At 36.8% G+C, this 25212-nt stretch overlaps 1 pseudogene; it reads left to right on the plus strand.

The window, feature by feature from the left end:
• Positions 1-437: 437 nt before the first annotated feature.
• On the plus strand, positions 438-25212 carry LOC144376842 (cyclin-H pseudogene; annotated as a pseudogene).

Consider the following 25212-nt stretch of genomic DNA (forward strand, 5'->3'; position numbering starts at 1 on the left):
ACTGGAAAAACCGGAGGGCCGCGTCGCGTGTAGTGTAGAGTCGCCCAGGCCTCGCCCCGCGCTCCCGCGGGCTCCTGGCCGGGTCTGAGCTTTGGTCCGCAGAGGCCGTGCGAGAGCTGCTGCGTCACACCAGGCAGCCTGGGAACCCAACTGTTGGGCAACTGTGGTCGCCTCCCGCAGCCTCCTACGCTTGGGTGACCTGCCGCTGAATATCCCTCGGGGGTTGATACCTTGCACGGGCGGGGCACCGGAGGAGGAGAGAAAATAGAGTTCTGGTTGTTGACATCCTGTGACGTTGCTTGATTCATTTGCGGGTGACCCATTCCTGGTTCAGAAAAGAACTTTTACAACCTTTCCCTTTTAGGTCCCTCCATAGGGGGCGGGTTGGAGGGTGTGGTGCCGAATCGCAACAAAAAAAGCTACTCGAGGGACATTGGTAACTGTCTCAGTTTAACATGCTGCAATTTAGTTGATAGTTTGGTTCATAACTGTATCTGCAAGCCTCAGTTACAACCTTGTCAGTATGTTGGAAACACTATCTTTTCAAGCATGGTGATACCCCATTTCGCTGTTTTTGAAAGCATTTTTGTATGATCAAAATTAGTTTACACTTATCCGTTTTTAGGTGTGCAAATTTGTGTTGAAATTCCTTAAGGTTAACGATCATTTTTGAAACTTTCTAATCCCATTCTTAAGTCATTTGATTTAATTTAAAGCCTGCCTTCCAAGTCAAATGAATATGATTTCCATAACACAAATTCTCCGAATAATAATTCTTTCATTTGGGAGATACTTGCTTAAATGGTTTGGTCTATCTCCAACAAGCTTAAAATGAAATTCAAGGTTCTATTCACTTTGGGAAGTGGGGAGAGGTATTCAAAAAACATGCCTGTCTTCAGTCATTAAATAGTGAAACAAAATAGGACATTACCATCTTTTGTGTGCTCTACCTCCTTTTTTTCCTTTTTGCTAGATATTAAATAGCTTTGGGCCGGGAGTGTGGCTTGGTGGTAGAGTGCTTGCTTAGCATGTGCAAGGCCCAGGATTCAATCCCCAGAACCACACACACACACAAACACAAACACACATAGCTTTAATGCTGGGTTCAGAGGAATAGTGAGATCATACAAATCTGCATTTCTGAAGCCCCTTTAGTATTGTGAACTAAGTACTAATTTTTAACATTAAGCTTTGTATTAATAATTAGCCTTAAGGATACAAATTTTGCCCTTTTTTTCTTCTTGATTACTAGAATGATAACAAAAATCAAAGCTCCAGACAAACTAACCTTGACAAAGAATAATCAGAAGTATGGTTCAGATAACGAAGTCCTCATGTATAACTAAAGCACATTTTGTCATTGTATTACAAAAAGAATCAGTGTATAGTCTATTTTACATGTTTTTTGAAAGCATGTCAAATCTTTTTTAACTGCTTACTGTACCTCTGATGAGCTAGTTTACCTATAAGAGCTCTAGCAACCTCTTGCAAAAACAATCCTGCCAAATTTATAATAAAATATTAAACATTGGAGATTTATATTTCGAGTAAAACCGTACTTTATTGCTCTGCAGAATTTTAGAATGTGGAGAAACACAAAGTAAGTGGAAAACTGCAATAATCTTGGCCATACTATTTTTTTTTAAAGGCAGTAGATATTGCAAACATTTTGAATGATATGTTATCTGGAAATTAAATTCTCAGTTTCAATTTGAATAAACTATCAGTATTAAAAAATAATGATCAAACATTGATAATTTCAACATGTTATTAAATAGTAAAAATCCCAGAAAATTATCAACACTTGGAGCATTTTTTTGTTGTTGCTGATTTTGGTTTTTTACTATTTAATTTCTCCTTTGGAAATTTTTATGTTCCTTGGGAGAATTACAGAATCTAAGATAGCATTTTGTGGATCCTTAATTCTCATATACTATGAATAGGGCTAATTACCAATGGGTGTCCTTAAATGGTGTTAGAATAAGAACCACTTCTCAAAAATTGTGAAATATGTAACATAAGATAGGATTTAAATCCCATAATTATATTCATGCCATTTATGGAAGGTGTGTGTCTGAGTAGCCATTAAAATATCTGATATTAAAATGGTCCCTGAATAAAGATGGTTCAGTTGACTATATTTTAGCTTATGATGGTGAAAAAGTGGTACACTTGCAGTAGAACTACTTCAAGTTTTGAATTTCAATCTGGATTAAGGATATGCAGTAAATACTTTTTTTTTTTAATACTGGGGATTTAACCCTGGGGTGCTTAACCACTGAGCTACATTTGCAGTCCTTTTAGTTTTTATTTTGAGATAGTGTCTCACCAAGTTGCTGAGGCTGGACTCAAACTTGTAATGCATCTCTTAGTAGCTGGGATTACAGATATGCATCACTGTGTCCAGTGTAAACAACATATACTTCTTAGCAGTAGCATTCTGTGTCACTAAGCTATGGTGTTCAATAGGTTAGATGTAGTAAATGCACATGTGTTTTGATTTAGAATTTTTTAAATTTATGATAGTTTTATTGGCATGTAACCCCATTTTAAGTTGAAGGGTGTCTATTTAAGTTGAGGAGCCTAAAATCTTAACCTGTCACAAAGTCCTCTGAATTGAACTCATGAAATTTTATGCCATCAATAGTGAAAATTTACTGTACAATTTCTATGTTGTGAATTATAAGAAAATAATTATGGGTTCCAGTATTGGGCAGGGGGAGGAGTCAGTCATCTAGCAAGTTGCTTGTTTTGTTCTGTTGGTTTTTTGTTTGTTTCATTTTGTTGTGTGTGTGTGTGTGTGTGTGTGTGTGTGTGTGTGTGTATGTATGTATGTATGTTTTTTTCCCCTGTTGAGTGCTCAACCATCCCATTCCTCCTCTTCTGATATATAGAATTTCTAGGTCCTAGGGTAGCTTTTGGAAAAAAAAAAAAAAAAAACTCAGATTGTTTTGGTATCCAACAGCTGCTCATCCATCCTATGTATAGCCACTTTATTTGAGGATTTTATTTTACTTTTTAATTTTTAAAGAGATGAGATCTTGCTTTATTAGAGATTAGCCTTAAACTCCTGGACTCAAGTTATCATCTTGTCCTTATCTTCCTGAGTAGTTGGGTCCACAGGTTCATGTGCCTCGTTCTCACTCTTAGCTGATAAATTTTCAAATCACAATAAAATTTCAAGTGGAAGGTTCTTCGAGATGATACCAAGAGCAAGTTTGTATAAAATCTGATAGACTGGGTGAGTACAAAAATTTTTACTTCTACTTGCAAAATTGTGTACACAGAAAATAAGAAAAAGAATGTTTAAATGACTGTTCTCTAAATATCAAACTGTACTTTTAGCTGTTATCACTCCCATTCACCTTTTTTTATACTGCAGTCTAAATACTGTCCATTTTATCTCATCAATGTTGTGTTTATCCTTTGCTCTTAATCCTTGCCCCACTGTGTTTTAGTTTAGGCCCTCATTTTCTCTACATCTTTCCTTTCAACTCCCCCTTAGGTTCTCTTCAAATTTGAAAGTCTTATAAAATCACTCTCCTGCTTATATATAAATAAACATACATGTATCTGAACAGATGCATCTGAATATCATATGTGCATAAAATTTTAATATTTAGCCTTTCACAGTCTGACCTCATCATTGCCTCATCATTTCTGGGTGACACTTGACACTCTAAACACACATGTCTCTGGGTCATTAAAAAGATATCTCTCATCATAAGTGGATATAATAACCCATCTATCTTTTGGATTAGTCTTTTGTACATTTAGGGAAATGGTCAAGAAATATAGAGTACCCTAACAAAATTGTACTGACACTCAATAAGACTTGTCAGGCAGCTCTCTGACCTCCTTTTTAGGATATAGAGTTGAGCATTCTGTCAGTGTGGCATATCATTATATGTAATACAGCATTTGTTTCCATGCTACAGTGAGAGCCTTGAGCAGAGAGACTTTGTGTCCCCAGTGCATTGTATTGACATTCATTCATAAATATTAAGAATTTATTACACATTAGACATTGTGCTAGGAGTTGGGGGATTATAATAGAACAAAAACAGACATTTTCAGAGTTAAAGTCTAGTATAGGAAGCAATCACACTGCAAAATCATAACTGAGAAAAATAGTGTGAAGAGACATGTACTGCTGTGAATCCATAGTAAAAAATACTAGTCAGGAAAGTCTTGCCTAAGGAAATGACATGATCTGAGAACTGAAGAATTAAACAAAGAAGAGAACTGAAATTCTGAGTTAAAGAAAAAATGACATAAATTCTGGGGCCAGAAAAAATGTTATTCACTTCCCAGTTTGCTAAGAATAGGTAATATTGCTAGTAACAAGGCACATGCCTATAATCTACTACAAAAACTACTCAGGAGAGTGAGGCAAGAGGATTGCAAGATAGAAGCCAGCCAAGGCAACTTTGTGAGAGACCCTGTCTCAAAAACCAAAAAGAAAAAAAGCAATAAAGCACCCTTGGGTTCAATCCCCAGTACCACCAAAGGGAAAAACAAAAAGAACAGTCCTTATTCATGTAAGAGATGTCCTGTAAATGTCTTTAAGAAGTGTTTGAGCAGCAAATTACATGGTTACCCTATCTATGGGGGAATATAAGAAGCATGGTAGTGCTGGTGCAAACAGCAACAAATGAGATGTATCTACTAGAGGCTAGACCAGTCAGGACTAAAGGCTAGGTAAAGAAGTACATTCTTCAAGACTATGAAAAACCACTGAAGGATTTTAAACCAGGCCATAACTTGATGGGATTGGCGAATTGCAGAATTTACTCAACCTGTAAACCTCAAAAGAAAATAGAAGTGTATCACAGTAGGTAGAATAGTCTAAAATAGGAGATAAAAGAGGTTAGAATGACATGTTGTTAGACCAGGGTAATATAATGGAGGTAGAGTGAAGTAGATTTGATAGGAAAATAGACTAAGACTTGTTAGGATTGGATTTTGTGTTGGAGGAAATGGAAAGTTGTACATTTGCAGCTGAATGATGACATTCTCTTAAAAATGTATTTGGAGAAGGGTAGGTGGTTTATAAGTTTCTTTTGTGAGGCTTTTATGTAGAAATGCAGATATGAGACGTGGGATCTAGATTGAAAATAAAAGCTGTTAAGTTTGTAGGGGGAAATTAATATCTTGAGTATACATGAATTAGATTTTGGATACAGGTTAGGGATGTGCAGTGAAGAATTTCAATTCCATTTGGGCTAGGTAGAAGAAGAAAAGCCATATAAGAAGCAGTATTCAAAAGGATATTATGAAGCTAGGCAGAGTAGCACATGCCTATAATTCCAGTGGTTAGGGATACTGAGGGAGGAGGATCATGAGTTCAAAGCCAGCCTTAGTAACTTAGCAAGGCCCTAGACAACTTGGTGAGACCCATCTCTAAATACAAATGTAAAAATGAAAGGGCTAGGGATGGTGCTCAGTGGTTCACTGCAGCTGGGTTCAATCCCTGGTATTAAAAAAAAAGTGTGGGGTGGGGATAGTATTGTGTTCCTGACAAGACAATAAGTGCTTCAAAGTAGTGGTAGACAGTGTCAAATGACATTGAGAAGTCATGTGAAATAAGTAAAAAAGCCACTGGATTTGACAACATGATGGTCATAAGTGACAGCAAGAACTATTTTGTTGGAGTAAAAAGGCAAGAAGCCCAATTTGAATGGAATGTGATAAATGATGAAAGAATGGAATTCATGTGGAGCTCTCTTAGGTTTTGTTTGATTTATATTTCAGATGGAGGTAATATTTAATATTGTATTATATTAACTGATGTTCATATAGACTGGGAAGAAATAATTATAAAATTGTTACCTGTTAGTGTTTTCCAAAAGTACTGCTTCTAAGAAAACACCCTGAACTAATGTGTGACAACAAGCTATCACCTATGATAGGACATAAGGCTGACTTTCAGAACTAATATTGACCCCAATAAAATGGAAAGAATAACAATAAAATTATAGACATTGAAGTTAAAAACCCAGCACTTTTACTTTAAGACCGGTAAAACTTGCCTGGATGTTTTAAGTTTTACTGGATGTTTAAAACCAAAACTTGGAAACAAAAGAAAGTAAAAGGGCTAAAGAAAAAAATGGCCCATATTTTGGCCCTTGCCCTTTAAGACTAGCCAAAATTCAGGGAATGACAGGACTTCTCTAAGGACCCTGCAACTCCAGTAAGTCACCTGGCCTCCCAGGAAAGGAGTCAGGGAATGCACATTTTACAAAGAGGATTACTGAAGAGTGAAATGTCTCTGATCGTTCCAAGGGAAGCCAAATGTGGTCAGCAAGACCCTGACCCATTCTAGCAGATGGCACATCTAGTAGGAAAAAACTAAAGGAGCCAAAAGGCTTCTCATAAGTTTCCAAAAGTAATCCCTAAGGAACCTCAGCTGACTATTAACAGTAGATAGGTACAAGGTGAATGTTTTACCAACTTAGTCTTAAAACCCAGGAGAGTATAACCAAAACATAGTCATACATGGACATTTTAAAGAAAACACAACGGTTTTTTTAATGTAACTTGAGATATACATTTGTGTCAGTCCCCCCCAAAATAATTAAAAGTGGGAGGCTGTAAGTAAAGGGTTTGGGGGCTGGGGATGTGGCTCATTTGCAGCTGAATGATGACATTCTCTTAAAAATTTGTGTGCTTGCCTAGCATGTGTGATGCACTGGGTTCAATCCTCAGTACCACATAAAAACATAAACAAAATAAAGGTATTGTGTCTATCTATAACTAAAAAAAAAAAATTTTTTTTAAAGAAAGCATTCTTATACAGGAGTGCCTGATAACTACCTCAAAAGATGCTGCCAGAGTCACAAGTTTGTTCTGAGTCAATTTGAGACCTACAGATTTTCCTAATATCCTACATAGGTAAGCTCAATTTGTTTCTCACAGATATGATTCTCTAGCCCTGATATTTATCCCTCAGATTGGTCTAAAAGATGTAATGGGCCACATAAAAGCCCTACATATTTTACCAAGACAGTCCTAAGTGACACAGCTAAAGGAATCCTACTAACACAAGTAATAGTAGTAAGAAGCTGTTTTACAGAATAAATGGCAGTTCACAACTCAAGGAGACACCTTTGCCATTATAGAAACTAAATGTTGTGGATATGTCTAACAAATTTTACTAACGTTTCTAAAGCCTTAAAATTACCTCCACTCAAAAATCAATGGCATGTCAGATCATACCTTCAGCTCTAATAAGTCTTTGAGGTCTGGCTATAATAATGATTTTGGTTTTGTGCTAATTGTTTACAAAAACTAATGCTTTGATGTCTCATTTATTGTTGTCCTAGCATGATTCCTGCCCCATATACACCTCATTCAGTTACCTGCCAACTACTACCATAGACCTCTGGGCTGCCCTGATGCATAAGATGCCCACAGAATCCATGAAGTTTCAGATGGTCATAAAAAATACAACCTGCCATGGAAATTCCATCTGACTTCTACACGGGCTCAGTAGATAGACCTCTGTAGAGGGATTCTGACTGTTATTGCCCTCTGTGCACCCTCCAGCCAGCTTAAAGAAGGTAGAATGGTCATCACCCACTAATAATAGTTAAGGTAGCTCATCAGAGGTGGAAATGAGGCAGGAGAAAGAATTAAAATGGACAGGCAGGAGACTTGGGGGCTCCTTCAAGGTCAGACCTCTGTGTAGTGGTGCTGAGAAACTATGGATACAAGCCTGACCTCATCAAGGTCAGGCCAACTCCTATGTAAGCATAGAAAGAGTTAAAAAAAGAAAAAACTAATAGTGAAACTGTCTGATACCCAGACCCCCTGCCAAAAAGGCACAGTAGCCTGACTAGAACAAAGAATAAATGAAGAGCTTGTGCCTTACCCAGGATTGGGTAGGGGAATAGTGCCCTTATAGATCTATATATACCCCTAGACAATAGCCACTCCTGCTATCCCTCTTTTGGGACCCCTACCCCTAGCCCTTTGGGAGCTCTACTTACTTTCTATTATTCTAATAAGTTCTGTTACTTTTCTCTAAAAAAGGAAAGAAAAGAAAAAAATGGAATTGGTCTAGATATTTCTCAAGACCCTTTAATGGGAGGAGGGAGGAGGATTTTTTTAAATTGTTTGATTTTTGAGAGATTTGATGATTTTTATCTGCTTTGGTGAAAGACTTAAGGTGTTTCAAAGACAATGGGAAATATTATTTTGAGAGTGGTTTAATATATAAGAAAATAGTTGGGTATAAAAATTAGCTGGAAGGATTGGTACACATTAATCATTCAGAAAAGTAAACATTAGTTAAGTCCAATTAGAAAAATGCCTTTTCTATTTTTTTTAATCAGGAACTGAACAATAACATTGTTCATCGTTGTGGGCTCTGGGTAATCACTTCATCGACTTAATTTGAGATTTTCTGAGAGCCTGCTAGTACACCATTTATATGCCTCATTCTCTACTAATGCTTGAAAATTCCATTGGTATAAATCTATTTTAAAGCATATATTCCTAGGAAGAGTAACATGTTTAAAAGTGCCAAAATTTAGAATTACCTGAGAAGATGTATAATGCTGAAGCTGAACCTCAAGAGATCTTATTCCATTTTTTTTTTGAGGTGGAGCCTTGGCATATGCATTCTTTAAAAGCTCCCCCAGGTGATTCTGATGTACATTATTGTTGAAAAAGTTGCCATCATCCTATCAACCCTGCATTGACTCATATAACATTTTATTTAGCAGTGTGAAGAGGCCAGTATATTTATAAAGCAGTGGTACTTAGTGACAGTGGGAGGGGGACTTTGCCCCTCATGGAACGTTTAGCAAAATCTGGAAACATTAGTTTCCTTGAGTTTGAGGAAGTTGGTATTACTTATTTGCTGGAGATCCTACCAATGCACCAGGCAACTTCCTCCTGACCTCAACAAAGAATCATCTGATCCAAAACGATGGTAGTGTCCCTGTTGAGATGTTTTCCTGTGAAAATGGAAAGCCAGATTGTATTTTTAGTGAACTCTAAATGGGAGGGGAGCTTGTTTGATAAGGGTACTAATAAATATGAATCTATGCTACCTCATAACCTTGTTATCAGTGCTTATAACTGGCAACAAAAAATTTCAAAATACATTGTGCAGAACTAAGAAATATAAATAGCATAATAGGCTGGTTATGTTATTTTCCTTGTCAAAAATTTATAGTGCAACTAAAAATCTTATTGCTCTAAATTTGTTGCAATGACTTGGGAAATTAATAGGCAGTAGCCATTGTATTGCAGCTGAATATAATACCAACCTTATAATTCAACAATTTCACTTGTAAGTATATATCCTTTGAAATGAATGCTTATGTCTACTAAAAGTCTTGTATAATAATCTTTAGCAGTTTGATTCATTATAGCCCCAAACTGGAACAAAGCAAAGACTTTGATATACACATAAAATATATATGGGGATTATATGTATATATATATACATATATATTATGTACACACACATACACACACAAACACACACACACACACACACACACACACACATACACAGAATACTACCCACCAATTAAGAAGAAGCTGCTATGTGAATAACATGGGTGTATCTCACAGTCATTGTGTTGAATGATATAGACAAAAAAGAATTCACATCCCTGGGTTCAATCCCCAATACACCACCTCCCAAAAATGGCAGGTGCACTGGTGCACTCCTGTAATCCTAGGGACTTGGAAGGCTGAAGCAGAAAAGGATTGCAAATTCAAGGCCAGCTACAGCAATTTTGTGAGGCCCTCAGCAACTTTACATGACCCTGTCTCAAAAGAGATGGGAATGTAGCTGAGAGATAGAGCACCCCTGAGTGCAATCTCTGGTACAAAAGAAATAAAAATTTACATTGCACAATTCCATTTGTATTAAATTCAAGAATAGGCAAAAATAATTTGTGATGATAGAAGTCATGATAATAGTTCTCTGTGGTTGGTATGAACTTATTAGGGACACAGGGAGCCTTCTGAAGAAATAAAAATTTTCTGTTATATTGGTCTTGGTGGTTTGTACATTGGTGTCTATTATGAAAAAATACATCAATGTCAGGCACAATGGCATACATCTGTAATTCCAGTGACTAGGAGGCTAAGGCAAGAAGATTTCAACTTTAAGACTGATCTGGAAAACTGTCTCAAAATTTAAATGACTGGGGTGTGACTCAGTGGTATAGACCTTCTGGGTTCAGTCTTTACTATACACATACACTTGTGGACACACACACATAAAAATCATCAAGGAGACTATTTAAACTTGGTAAACTTTATTGTAGATTTGTTTCACCCTGATCCTTAAAGGTGAGAATGAAACAGGAAAGCCAATTTTTAACCTCTTGAGGTCTTTTGTCAAATAATTGGTTAAATACAGGGTCAGCTACCTGATATTGCTCAAAAAACAAACAACTGAATACATTTTGTTAAAAATACATATTAGGGGACAGGGTTGTGGCTCAGTGGTATACATTTGCCTAGCATGTGTGAGGCAGTGGAATGGATTCCTGGCACCACATAAAAATAAAAACAAATAAAATGAAGGTTTAAAAAAAGTGCATATTGGATTTAGAGTCAGACTTAGTTTTGAATCACAGCTTCATCCATAATTAGTTATATGAACACATTCAGTAAGTCACTTATTTGCCTACTTTTTGTGACCATAGAAGAAAAGTTTAGTGATTTAAGAAAAATATAGAAAACTCTGTTCTTTGTTTATCCTTGATTCATGGTCTACCACCACTGAGAAATGCCCACACATGTGCAGGGGTGGCCTCAGCAGCTAGTAATTAGATATCTATATAGATATGTATTAGGTGACCTAACACCTCTGACTTTAGCCAGATAGACAACTGAACCCTAACTGGAACAATCAGATTTTCATGAGAATTTAAATTTTGAATTGAAAGAAGTTTGTCAGGCTACTTATCATTTGAACTAAAAAGATGTAAAGTTAGGCCAGGGCTGCCTAACTTTAGGTAGCAAGCATCATGTGGAAAATCCAGGAGTTTTTTTTGAAGGACAAGAATAATTTCACGTTGCTTACTGTGTCACTCAGGGTTGTAAATGTTAATAACTCTAAAATTGATAGTTATCCCTCCTTTACAGGTAAAGTAGATGCAGAAGCTGAATAAACTTGGGATGTAACTCAGTAATAGAGCACTTGCTTAGCATGTACAAGGTCCTGGGTTCAATTTGTAGTACATGCCCCCACCACCACCAAACATGTAAATAAAATGCTAAATAAAACCTAGGCGGTTTGACTCCTGAGCCCATGCTTTCATGAAGATGTGCTGACATATCAGACCCAGTTCTATTAGTTGCATAAGTTCCTAATGACTTTCCAATCCTGATCCTAATTCCTTGGGTCTGCTCACTCATCATTTATCCTTATGAAATTTCATGTTTTTGCTTAACTTAAGCCATCTTGAGTGGATTTCAACTAATTCCAACTGAGAGAGTCCTGTCCCAGTTTGACTATGAGTCTGATTACAAATACGAACCAGAGAGAAATTAAAACTGGCAAAAATCAAGGTGAGTTAATGGGTAACATTGACTTCCCACTATAAGATGAGAACTTAGTTTGCATTATGTAGATATGAATCTTTTATCTAGGCTATCTCCAATAATGTTTTGAAACCCAGATAATATAGTCACTGAGTAGGACATTAGGGAACTTGATAACCAAGAATTTAAAATGTCAAGTGTATGTATGGATTTCTGTATATAGAATTTTAAAAGTACATTGGAAAGGGGGGAATTTTAAATAAGGTTTCCAGATGAAATAAGAATGGAGCATATTTGGATATTTGCTCCAAATTTGATCAATTTGAATTATTGGGTACTATTTCTGCCTATAGCCCAGGGCCTGAGAATTTAAGACCCAGACTAAGAAATCACTCAAGGGGCATGTTGAATTGCTACATAACTTTTTGCCATGTTGTTTCTAACATGGAAATTTTTACACAAAATGCCAGAAAGTGAAATCTTAACAACAGGAACAGTACTCTCAAGAAAGAGCAAAAGATATTAAAGAATTCCAGTTCTTCAGTTCTCTGAAATATTTTCTATTGCCTATTCCTTTCATGCATCACAGAAATATGATGATACCTTATATGTTATCTATCAATAGCCACTAGGACTGGAATGCACTGTGTGTACAAAGATATTATTAAAGGACAAGCTTCCACAATCAAAATTATGCTTTTGTTTGCTTTGAAGCTAAAACAGAGAACAATGTAAAGGAAGACTAATAGCTGTTGCTAAGAAATAGAAATCCAGAAAAATTGACAACTTAAGGAAAAACCTCACCCATCAAATTCTTCAGCTTTAGCTAAATATAAAAGTTATCTCCCTAAGAAAAAATTGGCAAGCTATCCTCTAGGATAGTGCAGTTGCATGCTTAAAACCCCAAAGTCTGCAATAGACCCAGACCACAGACAATCTCAACTCTTCAGAAACTTCCCATTGTCCAATACAAAGGAATCTTCACCAAATGGAAGGAAAGAAACTTAGTGTCACTTCTCAGGGTTGGCCCTGAAGACTATAAAAGGGAATCCAAATCAAATGTAGCAAGATTTGCTAGTAATTAGTGGAAAGTGGTTCAATTAATTTATGTCTTATAAAATTTCAGGGGCCTATTACATACTATCCCATTCCTGCTAGACACATAATATGCTCTAGTTCACCTATTTAAATCACAGATTACAGTTATGTATTTAACTATGTTCTGAATGTTCTGTATATGCCTGTTCACAGGCTAGGAAGTAGGAAAACAATGTTAAGAGGTACAAGGATTTTTCTCACTTGGAGTTTACATTTTAGTTTGAAGGATAGGGAGAACAGAGACAGATGAATAAGGAAATATGATTACAATATGGGATGGGTTTAGTAAAAGGGTAATATCAGAGAGAATAAAAATAAACATTCAAATGGAAAGAATAGTAGGGGAATCAGTGAAGTCTTCTTTGAACTGTTTCTTGAATGGTGAGATAGAATCTACTGGAAGAAGAAACAGTGCAGAAAGGAGAACGGGTGAAAAGACTCTTATTAGGAGGGGGCTTCTCATGTATAAAGAACTGATATATCTGGAGAATAGCAAGTGAGAAGTAGAGTTGGTTATTGGTTGAGTGAACATTCACCTGTTTATTGTTACTTTCAACTTTTATTTTGGTATGTTTTTATGAATTTTGTATTAATACTATTTTGAAGTAAGAAGGCACATTTGGTGAGAGAATCCTCTGTTTTGTTTTTTTAACTCAGGGGCACCAGACCACTGAGCCATATCCCTGGCCCCTAGCTCTATTTTGTATTTTATTTAGAGACAGGGTCTCACTGATTTGCTTAGTGCCTCACTTTTGCTGAAGCTTGCTTTGAACCCCTGATCCTTCTGCCTCAGCCTCCTGAGCCTCCTGAGTTACCAGGGTTACAGGCATGCACCACTTCGCCTAACTCTATATTTCTTTTTGCCTCAAGTTCTCTGTAGATCTTAATTTTTAAAATTAAAATCTGAAATTTGTATTTGGGTATTTAATATAATAGATATGATTAGGCATGAATGCTTTATTTTTTAAAAAACAATTTAAATCAATTTGATTTTATGATTTCTTAATATTTGTTCTCATGGGTCACTTGTTTTCTTTCCCTTTTACTAGATAATGCTACTTTTATTAGAGATATATAAGTAAAACTTGTATAAAACTATTGTTTTATATATGTCAGTAACCATACTTCCAGAGGAAATGGGAGGTAAACCTACATGATTCATGATATATCAAAAATTATTAGACAAGGAAGACACTTTTGAAGGGAAGCTAATACATGCAATTACCTTTGTGCAAGTTTGAGGACATACAGATCTTCATAGATAAATTAATATCTAATTTTAAATGATAATATATACATTGATAAAGTAAGATTGTTATACATTTTGAAAACTGTTCAAACCTTTTTAAAAATCTACCTTTAAGCCAGACCTGGTGGTACAACCCTGTAATCCCAGAGACTTAAAAGGCTGAGGCAGGAGGATTAAAAGCTGAAGGCCAACCTGGGCAATTTAGTGAGACCCTGTCTCAAAGGCAAAGAAGAACTGGGGATATAGCTCAGTGGCAGAATACCCCTAGTTTCATACCCTAGTACTAAAAACAAAATAACAACAATGTAACAAAAACCTATCTTTACAGAATAAAGTGTACACTCTGGTAGACCTGCTACGAGAAAGAAAGTGGTAATAGTATCCTGCCTGATTTTCACACTTCCATGTTTGCCTTGTCTCTAACCAACTACTCTCGTCATAGAAACAAAAGAGGCTTTTTACAAATACAAAACAGATCATATTGCTTCACTGCTTAACACTCTTTCAGAAAAATTCAACCTCCTTTCCACTGAGTCTCACAAGGGCCTGCATGATCTCACTTTAGTCTGTCTCTCCAAAGTCCTCTCCCCTATCAGTCTCCCCTGCTCATTATGTTCCAGCCAATTGGCTTCCTTTCCTTTCTTTCTGTCCTCAATCCTACTGAATTATTTTCCTTTTCCAGGCTTTCCCTATGATTCTTTCAGTGCCTGGAATGCGTCTCTCAGATCTTCCCACGTGGGGCTCTTGTGACAAGATCCCTTCAGTTCTGGGATCAGGTATCACTTCCTTAGTGGCCTTCATCCTTCACTTTTTCTAGTTACTCTGTTTATTTCCTTCTTATTAATGATGATGATTTACAATTACCTCACTTTGTTGTTTACTTGTTTGTTGTCTTTTCCCTTACTTGTAGGTAAGCTCCCTGATAACCTGATATGATAACACATCTGAAAAAGCTAAAGATATGTCTGGGCATGATGGAGCATGCCTATAATCCCAGCAACTAAGAAGACTGAGGCAGGAGGATTTCAAGTTTGAGGCCAAGACTCCACAACTAATTGAGGCCCTAAGCAATTTAGCAAGATCCTGTCTCAAAATAAAAAAATAAAAAGGGTTGGGGATGTAGCTCAGTGATAGAGTGTCCCTGAGTTTAATCCCCAGTACCCCTCCCAAAAAAAGTTAAAGATATGTTAAAAATAAATCACATTTTTTAAAAGAAGCAATTGATATTACAAGTGAAGCACAAAATTTATAGACAGAACATAAAGTCACTGTGCCTTATGAATCTCATATAGACATAACTATCAGAGTGGTAAGAGTGGAAATAGCATGAGTACAACATGCCTACAGTAGAAGGGGGCATTATTGATCCTGTATCATCCCTTCTCCCATACCATAGTGATCATATAGTTCCTCTCTAGAGATAGCCTGATTAACCTAAATTAATCAGGTAATCCCAATCTCCCCATCAGTCTAATAAATTTATGACATTTCCTATGCCATAGCAGGGGTTAAGGAATGGGCATATGACCCAGTTTGGAGTACAACAAAACAACAACAAAAAATGAGAGGCTTGTTTAGGAATTCAGAAAAAGAAATTTATTTGAATGCGAAAGATCAGACAGTGGATCCTTTTTCCCTCTCTGGCATTGAGTGTGACATTGTGAAACCAAGAACAGTCACACTTCTTTTGCCCCCACAAGATAAGCAATCTAAGCATGAAGAAATGACACAGAGGAAAAGAGAAGTGAGGGAACCATAGAGAAATGCAACCAGAGCTGCTGGATAAAGCTGTCTATAAGCTTCTCATAAACTGCTTTTAATTGTGCAGTTCTTATTTCTTAAGCCAGGTGGGATTTGGATTACTTGAAGGTGAGACAGCCTAATAAAAATCCTACCATCTCTTAACCAAAAGTCAAGCAGTAAGATCCAAAACATGTAAATGAAGAAATAGTTGTCAATATATGGCACTAAGAAATATGGAACTTTCTAGCAAAAGAAACAACTTTAAATAGCTGATAACCATGTGTTTCTAAGAACTAGAGATGGAAAGAAGAGAGATGAGACATAGGCTGTATTTTTACTGAAAATTTTAATATTTTTATTTTTAAATCTGATGAAATTTAGGATTTTAATTGAGTTCCTTTTTAAAATTGTGTTTTAAATTACTAAAAATGGAGGACATTTATAAATATACTGTATTTGGTGTTTGAGAGGTAGAAAGTGATCCTAGAGAAGTAGGAAACATAAAGTCCACAAAAGGAAAAGCAGTCTTAATAAGAATTCTGAAGTTGTTTTGTTTTTAAGTGCCTAATGGCTAATTTTTTGTTTTTAAAATATTTTTCTTCAGTATTTAGGTGTATACTATGCTACAAAAACACTGAAAAAGTAGCAACCAATCAAAAAACTGAATGCTTGTGAAAATAGATTTCTTAAATCAAAATGGACATATTTATACATGATATGATTATTGTAGCCCATTCCTGAATGGTAAGAATGTGGGTTTTTTCTTTTCTTAAATTGTTAATATTTTCCCCAAATAATATTTTTTTAAAAAATTTTTTAGATGTAGATGGAAACAATACCTTTTATTTATTTTTTAATAATTGTTTTTAGAGAGAGAGAGAAATTTTTTTAATATTTTTTTATTTTTGGTGGACACAACATCTTTGTTATGTGGTGCTGAGGATCGAACCTGGGCTGCACACATGCCAGGTGAGCATGCTACCTCTTGAGCCACATTCCCAGCCCACAATAACTTTTATTGATTGATTGATTGATTGATCTTTATGTGGTACTGAGGACCGAACCCAGTGCCTCACACATGGCAGGCAAACACTCTACCACTGAGCCACGCCCACAGCCCCTTCCCCAAGTAAATTTATAACCCCATGTTCTATTTGTGAAATACTTCACTGTTTCTATGTGTAAGCAAATGTATTATTCACCAATAAATTTTCAGAGCACTCTTTTTTTTTTAAAGAGAGGGAGAGAGAGAGAGAGAGAATTTTAATATTTATTTTTTAGTTTTCGGCGGACACAACATCATTGTTTGTATGTGGTGGTGAGGATTGAACCGGGGCCGCAGGCATGCCAAGCCACGCTACCGCTTGAGCCACATCCCCAGCCCCCAGAGCACTCTTACAATCATTCTGCATAAAGTTCCAGATATTTTATCCTTAACTCCTCTTACTTCTAATACACTTTGCATCTTTTCTCATTCAGATTTCCAATTGTATCTGATATTTTAGAGAAGGTTTTCACAACCATTTTTTTATTTGTTCTTTTTAGTTATACATGACAGCAGAATGTATTTTGACATATTATACATACATGGAGTATAACTCCCCATTATTGTGATTGTAAAAGATGTGGAGTTACACTGATCATGTAGTCATATATGAACATAGGAAATTAATGTCCAATTCATTCTACTGTCTTTCTTATTCCCATCCCCACTCCCTTCCCTTCATTCTCCATTCTCTAAAGTACCTCTATTATCCCTACCCCCCCCCCTTTGTTTTGGGGGATTGGCTTATTTCACTTAGCATGATAGATTGCACTTCCATCTATTTACCAGCAAAAGCCATAATTTCATTTCTCTTCTTGGCTGAGTAATATTCCATTGTATGTATGTGTATATATCACATATTCTTTATCCATTCATCTGTTGAAGGGCACCTAGGCTGGTTCCATAGCTTAGCTCTTGTGAATTGAGCGTCAGTAAACATTGGTGTGGCCACATCACTGTAGTATGCTAATTTTAAGTCCTTTGGGTATATACCAAAGAGTGGGACAACTGGGTCAAATGGTGGTTCCTTTCCAAGTTTTCTGAGGATACTCCATACTTCTTTCCAGAGAAATTGCACCAATTTGCAGTCCCACCACAAAGTATGCTATAGGGAGCAGTGACATGGATCAAGATTTTTGATTACCTCATGGTTATGGTGTGTAGCTTGTGCTGGGAACCCCTGTGCAAAAGTATAGGTTAAGATTGCCCAGTTGCTTCTGTATCCTGGTGGAGTAACATCTGCTATAATCTTTGGGTGGGGGCACCAGGGATTAAACTTAGGGGCATTCCATCATTGAGCCACATCCTCAGCCCTGTTTTGTATTTTATTTGAAGATAGGGTCTCACTGAGTTGCTTAGCACCTGATAAATTGCTGAGGCTGGCTTTGAACTGTGATTCACCTGCCTCAGCCTCCTGCTGGGTTTACAGGTGTGTGTTGCCTGGCTTTTTTTTTTTTTTTGTCCAAGCTTTCTGGGCCTGGACCTGGATGCTCTGATATACCACAACAGCAGCCAAGAGAGACGTTGGACTTTTGCCACTGAGGAGCAGCTGGCCCATCTGCAGGCCAACACTGATCACAAATTCAAATGCAAAGTGGTGGCAAAGGGGAAGTTTTTCCAAATGATCCAGTCTTTCTTGAGCCTCATGAAGAAAGGACACTCTGCAAATACTATGAAAAAGATTACTAGAATTCTGTTCAGTGTTTAAGCCAGCAATGCCATGGTCTGTTGTAGGTACAGCTTGCATGTATTTCAAGCGTTCAAGTTTTATCAATAACTCTGTAATGGAATATCACCCATGAATAATATTGCTTACTTGTTCATTTTGGGCTTGTAAAGTAGATGAATTCAATGTGTCTAGTCCTCAGTTTGTTGGAAACCTTCTAGAGAATCCTCTTGGACAGAAGAAGGCACTGGAACAGATTTTGGAATAGGAGCTACTCCTTATAAAACAGCTTAATTTTCATCTTATTGTCCACAATCATTATAGACAGTTTGAGTGCTTCCTCACTGATATAAAGACCCACTATCCCATGTTGGAGAATCCAGAGATTTTGAGGAAAACAGCTGATGACTCTCTTAATAAAATTGCACTGACTAATGCTTATCTTTTATACATACCTTCTCAAATTGCCTTGACTGTCATATTATCTAGTGCTTCCACTAGATAATTGCTAAGGGATTGCTATGAAAAGGTATTTATCAGAGAGTCTAATGCTGAGAGAATAGAACTTGCTTGTCACAGTTACTATATAATGAAAATCATGAGAAACTTAGTGAAAAAGTATCAATCACCCAGATCTGAAGAAGTTGCCATTCTAAAACAGAAATTAGAACGATGTCATTCTGCAGAGTTTGCACTTAATGTAATTACAAAGAAGAGGAAAGGCTATGACGATGATGATTAGGTATCAAAGAAACCCAAACATGAGGAAGAAAAGTGGACTGATGATGACCTGGTAGATTCTAACTATTTGAAGTCAATATGTCAGTGCTAACTAATTAGCAGAAGTAGAAAGCATATCTGGCACTTCATTCAAAAGTATAATTTGAAAAAAATCAAAATATATTAAACTTTGTTACTTTAATAAAAAAGAAAGAAAGATTGCCCAGTTGCTATAGTGACACCCTGCCCTGGAAACTGTGCAAAGACTCAGAGTTATCAGTCTTAACCTTGAAACTCAGACACTAGCTCCCAAGGATAGGGAATTCTGAGCTTAGCAAGATAACCATAATACTTGTCAATGCTGTGACCTTTAAGCCTGTCTGCTTTGCAAAAACTTTTTGACAAATAACCTTTTGTTGATAAAACCTATACAGTAAACATGCGGAGCCAGTTCTGGGTCACATTCTCAACCAGAGATCGGTTTCCCACCTGATTCAACTTTCTCTCTTAATGTTTGTGTGCTTTTCTTAATCCCCTATCACCTCTTGCCAGTTTCTGAATTAATGGTCGCTGCAGGTCATGGCAGTATGTCACATAATATTTTATACAGGAAAAATAGTTGCAGCTGGGCAAAGTATCACACACCTGTGACCCCAACCACTCTGGAGGTTGAGGCAGGAGGATCACAATTTCAAAGCCTCAAAACCAGCCTCAGAAATTCAGTAAGGCCCCAAGCAATTTAAGGAGACCCTGTCTCAAAATAAAAAGGACAGGGATGTGACTCAGTGGCAAAGCACTTCTGTATTCAATTCCCAGTAATGAAGAAGAAAAAAAAAGTTGGAGACATAATGAATAATTTTTTCACCTCACAAAAATAAAATGTCCATTTGAGGGGAAAGTAATGCCTGAAATACAGCCTGCATCTAGTCAACATGTAGTTTTGAATTTGCTGCCAGAAATAAGAGGCATCCTTCATAATTCATACAAATGAATTATGATTGAAGGCAAAAATTAAAAAGCAATAGAAGAGCATACAGAATATAATCAATTTCAACTTAGACTGTTGAAGTACCCACTGAGTGTTAGGCACTGAGATCATAGAGATGAGGAATTTACTGGGCTCACAATGAGTAGGGAAACTCAGCTAGTTTGCACAAGACTACTTCAGTTTGCCTGTTTTTTCATTATCCTGTCTCATAGCATCCCCTTTCACTGTCATATGTCTCTGAGTTTGGATGATAAATTATATACTTGATGATAAATTATATATATACAATATATATAAACCTGGCATGGTGACACACACCTATAATCCCAGGAACTCTTGAGGCTGAGGCAGAAGGATCACAAGTTCAAGGCCAGCCTCAGCAATTTAGCAATGCCCTAAGCAATTTAGTGAGATCCAGTGTCAAAATATAAATAAATAAATAGATAGATAGATAGATAGATAAATAAATAAATAAATAAATAAATAAATGGTTGGCTCAGTGGTTAAGGACCTCTGGGTTCAATCCCTGGTACCAAAAAACAAAAATAAAAAATTATGTACTTTATATAATTGGAAATGCTGTATAATTTTATGACTGGCAATACAATAGTTTTTTTTTTTTCAAAAGCAGCATCCAACAAACATGTGAGCAATACATTGTGCTACTACTTTGCAATGTTTACTAGAAGATAAGAATTTTTCAGCTTCATTATAGTCTATGGGACCACTATAGTGTATGCAGTTTGTCACTTACAGAAAAGTCATTATTCAGTGTGTGGCCATATTGTACATACACACATATATACGTGGAACTGCCTTGAATTTTTGCTTCAGCCAGGGCATTCTGCCTCAGAATATTCTCCCATGTCACTTCTGTAAAAATTCTAATAACTGAGTTGGCCACATTCTGCCAGGGAATATCAAGTGTGATGAGGTCCTCATTGACAATGGGACAATTCTGATCTAACCCCCAAATCCCCTCTATCTTAGTTCATTTGTATTTGTGTTATAATATGAAATTATTTTAGTCTTGTCTCTTGTTCCTTTCACAGAGGTAATACCCTTGGAATTTTATGAGTGTTAGGAGTGCCTTTTTATTCATAATGAATCCCAGTATTAGTTTGTTTTTCGTTACTATAATAAAATACTTAAGCAGACTAGTTTATAAAGAAAAAAGCTCATAGTTATCTCATAGTTCTGGAGATTCAAGGGCTCACATCTAGTTATGGCCTTCTTGTCTTGTAGGAAGAATCTTGAGGCAACATAGGGCAAAAAACAGGGAGTTAGCCTATATGTTCCCTCCCCTCTTTCTCTCTCTATTTCTCTGGTAGCAGGAATTGAACCCAGTGATGTTTTATTGCTGAGTTATAGCCCTAATCCTTTAAAATTTATTTAATATTTTTTCAGTTTTCGGTGGATTCAACATCTTTATTTTATTTTTATGTGATGCTGAGGATCGAACCCAGCGCACCGTGCATCCCAGGGGAGCGCATTAAGGCTTGAGCCACATCCCCAGCCCCTTTAAAATTTATTTTATTATTTTGACATAGGGCTCACTAAGTTGTTTGGGGGCTTTGCTAAATTGCTGAAGCTGGCTTTGAACTTGCGATCCTCCAGCCTCAAACTTCAGGGATAATGGAATTATAGGCATGTACCACCATGCCCCACTGGAGGTTAGTATTTCAACATATGATTTTAGCAGCGATACAAACATTCAAATCATAGCACCATCTTACTGCCTGCATTCTCAGACCACTTCTTATACCAGCTATCACTTTGGATGTTCCAGTAGTAGAAGATGATATTAAGTTAGGAGTATAAGAAGTCCATCGAAAAACCGGTAAAAGGGAAAAAACTACTAATTAAGAAGGGAAAAGCTGGGTACCGTGGCCAAACCTGTAATTGAAGGTACTTGGGAGGCTGAGGCAGAAGAATTACAAGTTTAATGTTGGAGATGTAGCTCAGTAAAAAGCATGCCTAGGCTCAATTTCCAATAATAGAAAAACAAATTAGGAAGGAAAACATCAGATTCTACTGCAGATCTGAAAAATTTTTAGCCAACCCAATGTGGAACTGGGAAGAACATTTGCCTCTTAGGGTAATCCTACATTAGACAGAAATGACTATGCCCTACCACCACTGCCATGCTCAGTCATTGGCTAAGGGCTGGCAAGGAAGAGATGGCCCCAACAGGAATGCTAGAATAGATCTTGAAAATGATGCATGTTGAGGTAGTTAGCTTAATGGTATTCAGTGCAGCTGAATGGCAAATTTTATCAAAAAGGGAAATAAAAGTGTATACCTTTATGGCTGCTCCACTGATCTAGCCTGAGAAGGCTCACAGGTTACCTGCAACTAGTAATAAAAGAACTAGACTGTGGTGGGCAGGGGGAGATTGGAGGTGTAGTTTGGTGGTAGACTACTTGCCTAACATGCACAAAGCCCTGTGTTTTAAATGTTAGGCTGAGGGCTGGGGATGTGGCTCAAGCGGTAGCGCGCTCGCCTGGCACGCGTGCAGCCCGGGTTCCATCCTCAGCATCACATACAAACAAAGATGTTGTGTCCACCGAGAACTGAAAAATAAATAAATAAATAAAATCTCTCTCTCTCTCTCTCTCTCTCTCTCTCTCTCTCTCTCTCTCTCTCTCTCTCTCTCTCAAAAAACTCTCTTCATCACTTTAAAAAAAAATGTTAGGCTGAAACAAGGCAGGTCAGTTGAAAGCTGATGAGGAAGCAGTTAGAACACTAGATCTTCCCAAATGCTGGTCACTAGGCAAAAGCCAGCTATCAACTGAGATTTTGTTGGTACACAGTCACAACCATTCATTTACATATTGTCTATGGCTCTTTTTATTTTTATTTTTTAAAACTACAATACAGAGTTGATTAAATTTGAAAATATTTACTCCCTGGTCTTTTAGATGAAAGTCAGCTGAGTCCTGATATATGCTTTTGAGATTATTTACACTTTCTTGTTAAGGTTATTTATATCTATTGTATCTCCATGGTAGAAGAACTATATAACGATCCACTGCTATTTATCTCCTCCCAACTCTACATTCAGGGGAAGCATGTTACTAGCTTGAAATTTTTCATTGTAGAAGTTTTTTTTTTTTTTCTACTGAAATGAGCAAATAGTACAATCTGGGTCTTTTCCTTTTTGGGAAGCTGGTTGTTAAGCAGTTACTAGTAGTGTTTTTCCCTGCATGGTAAGAATTAGAGATTGAATTATGTACCCTTCCCAATTATATATGTTGAAGTCCTAACATCTAGTATCTCAGTGAGAATGTATGAGGAATAAGGACCTCTCAGGAGGTAATTAGGTTTAAATAAAATCTTTAGAGTGGGCCCTAACACAGCATGACTGGGAGTCTTCTTAAGAAGAGGAAATTTAGACACAAATACAGACAGAAGACCACATGACATCACAAAGAGAAAACAGCAATTGATAAGCCAAGGACAGAGGCCTAAGAAGAAACCAACCTTAATGACACCTTGATCTTAGACTACAAGCCTCCAAAACTGTGAGAAACAAAATTTCTGCTTACTAAGCCATACAGTCTATGGTATTTTGTTACAGCAGCCTTAGCAGACAGATATAGTAAGTAACCTGAGAAAGTCAAAGTCCCTGCAGAAGTAAATTTGTCAAAATGACCCTAGGAGCTTTGATCTATGTCAATCTGCATCCCACTCTTTACCCCAATTGTGTTCTGGTAGCACTTAGTTGCGGAATCTGATCTTTAAAAGCTTGCTTTTGGGACTCCTTGAAGACCAGTTCCCTCAGGAAATAGTAAGTGTTAGAACCAGGGGTGTATCAAGACAATACAACTTTTCTTCCTCTCACTTTTCTGTATCTGGCTCCCTCACTACTCATTCTTAAGGTGAAGTGAGGTTAATAAGCAGAATATATAGGTAGTGACAGTCTAAGAGAACATCCCAAGAGTGATAGGGATTCCATCAATCAGCCATCTGAGTGACACACCAAGTTCCCTTTTGCTTAGGAAAAACTTTTTATTTAGATGGTCCTTCAGAGGAGGAGGCAAATAACATGAATGCATAACTCCCTGGGTAGTTTTAACTTTGGTTATAAAAGTTCTGTGTGTCTTGATAGGACATTTTAAGAGGGAAAGACAAACCAATCAGGAAAGTTAACAGTGCAAGACCTAAAGAGAATACATATTGTTGGTACACAGTCACAATCATTCATTTACAGAATATAGTCAATGCTTTTTCATGCTGCTGTGGTGTGAATGTGTCCCCCCAAAACTCACATGTTGAAATAAAAGTGCCAAGCTGATAGTAATAAGAGCTGAATCCTTTAGGAGGTGATTAAGTTAGGAGGGCTGAATCTTCATTGGTGGAATCAGGGTACTTATAAAAGGGCACAAAGAAGTGGGTTTGCTCTCTGCCAGCCTTTTACCATGTAAGTACACAGCCCTCATACTTTTTTTTTCCCTCTGCCTTCATAGGACGTAGCAACAAGTTTGAGATGCAGAGGTTCTTCCATTCAGCCACCCAAACATCATTGTAGAAGCTCTGTAGGCTTCTCCAAGAATACTGGACCCAGAGGAAGAAAATTTGGGAATGGCATAAGGAGCAAGCACTAGATCAGAATACAAAGCTTTGCTCCAAATTTGTGACTTTGAGCTGTTAACTAACTCTCTCTGGCTTTTGGTTTCCTGATCTATAAAGTGGAGATGAAAGTTTTAGATGATCCCTCTGGTATCTTCTAGCTCTAAAATTCTGTGATCTCAGGTTCTACATGGTGATACATCATTCTGTATCTGTCCAACCATGCCAGTGATTTAATCTTACGTTTATAAGCAAGCCAGGATGTGACAAAAAATGATACAATTATTGACTCAGCATTTTACATTGTCTTTGACCCTGAAAGCATATTCCATTTTCAAATTGGCTACATTATTCTCTAGTCAGAAACCAAGAATTATGCCGTTATTGCCTAGTTTATCTGGCATAAATAAGAAATATTCATGTTATTTGAAAACTCTTGGTTTCTAGTACAGAAATACAAAATTGATCAGAAATCTGGTACATCTACTGACTAGTAGTTGTTTCTTGTGATGCTGAAATCCACTGAATTATATACTTTAAAAGAATGAATTTCATGGTATGTGAGTTATATTTCAATTTTTGAAAGTTGCCAAATAAATGAATGAATCACTCCA

This window comes from Ictidomys tridecemlineatus, chromosome 1 (genome assembly GCF_052094955.1).
Source record: "Ictidomys tridecemlineatus isolate mIctTri1 chromosome 1, mIctTri1.hap1, whole genome shotgun sequence".
Taxonomy (NCBI): Eukaryota; Metazoa; Chordata; class Mammalia; order Rodentia; family Sciuridae; genus Ictidomys; species Ictidomys tridecemlineatus.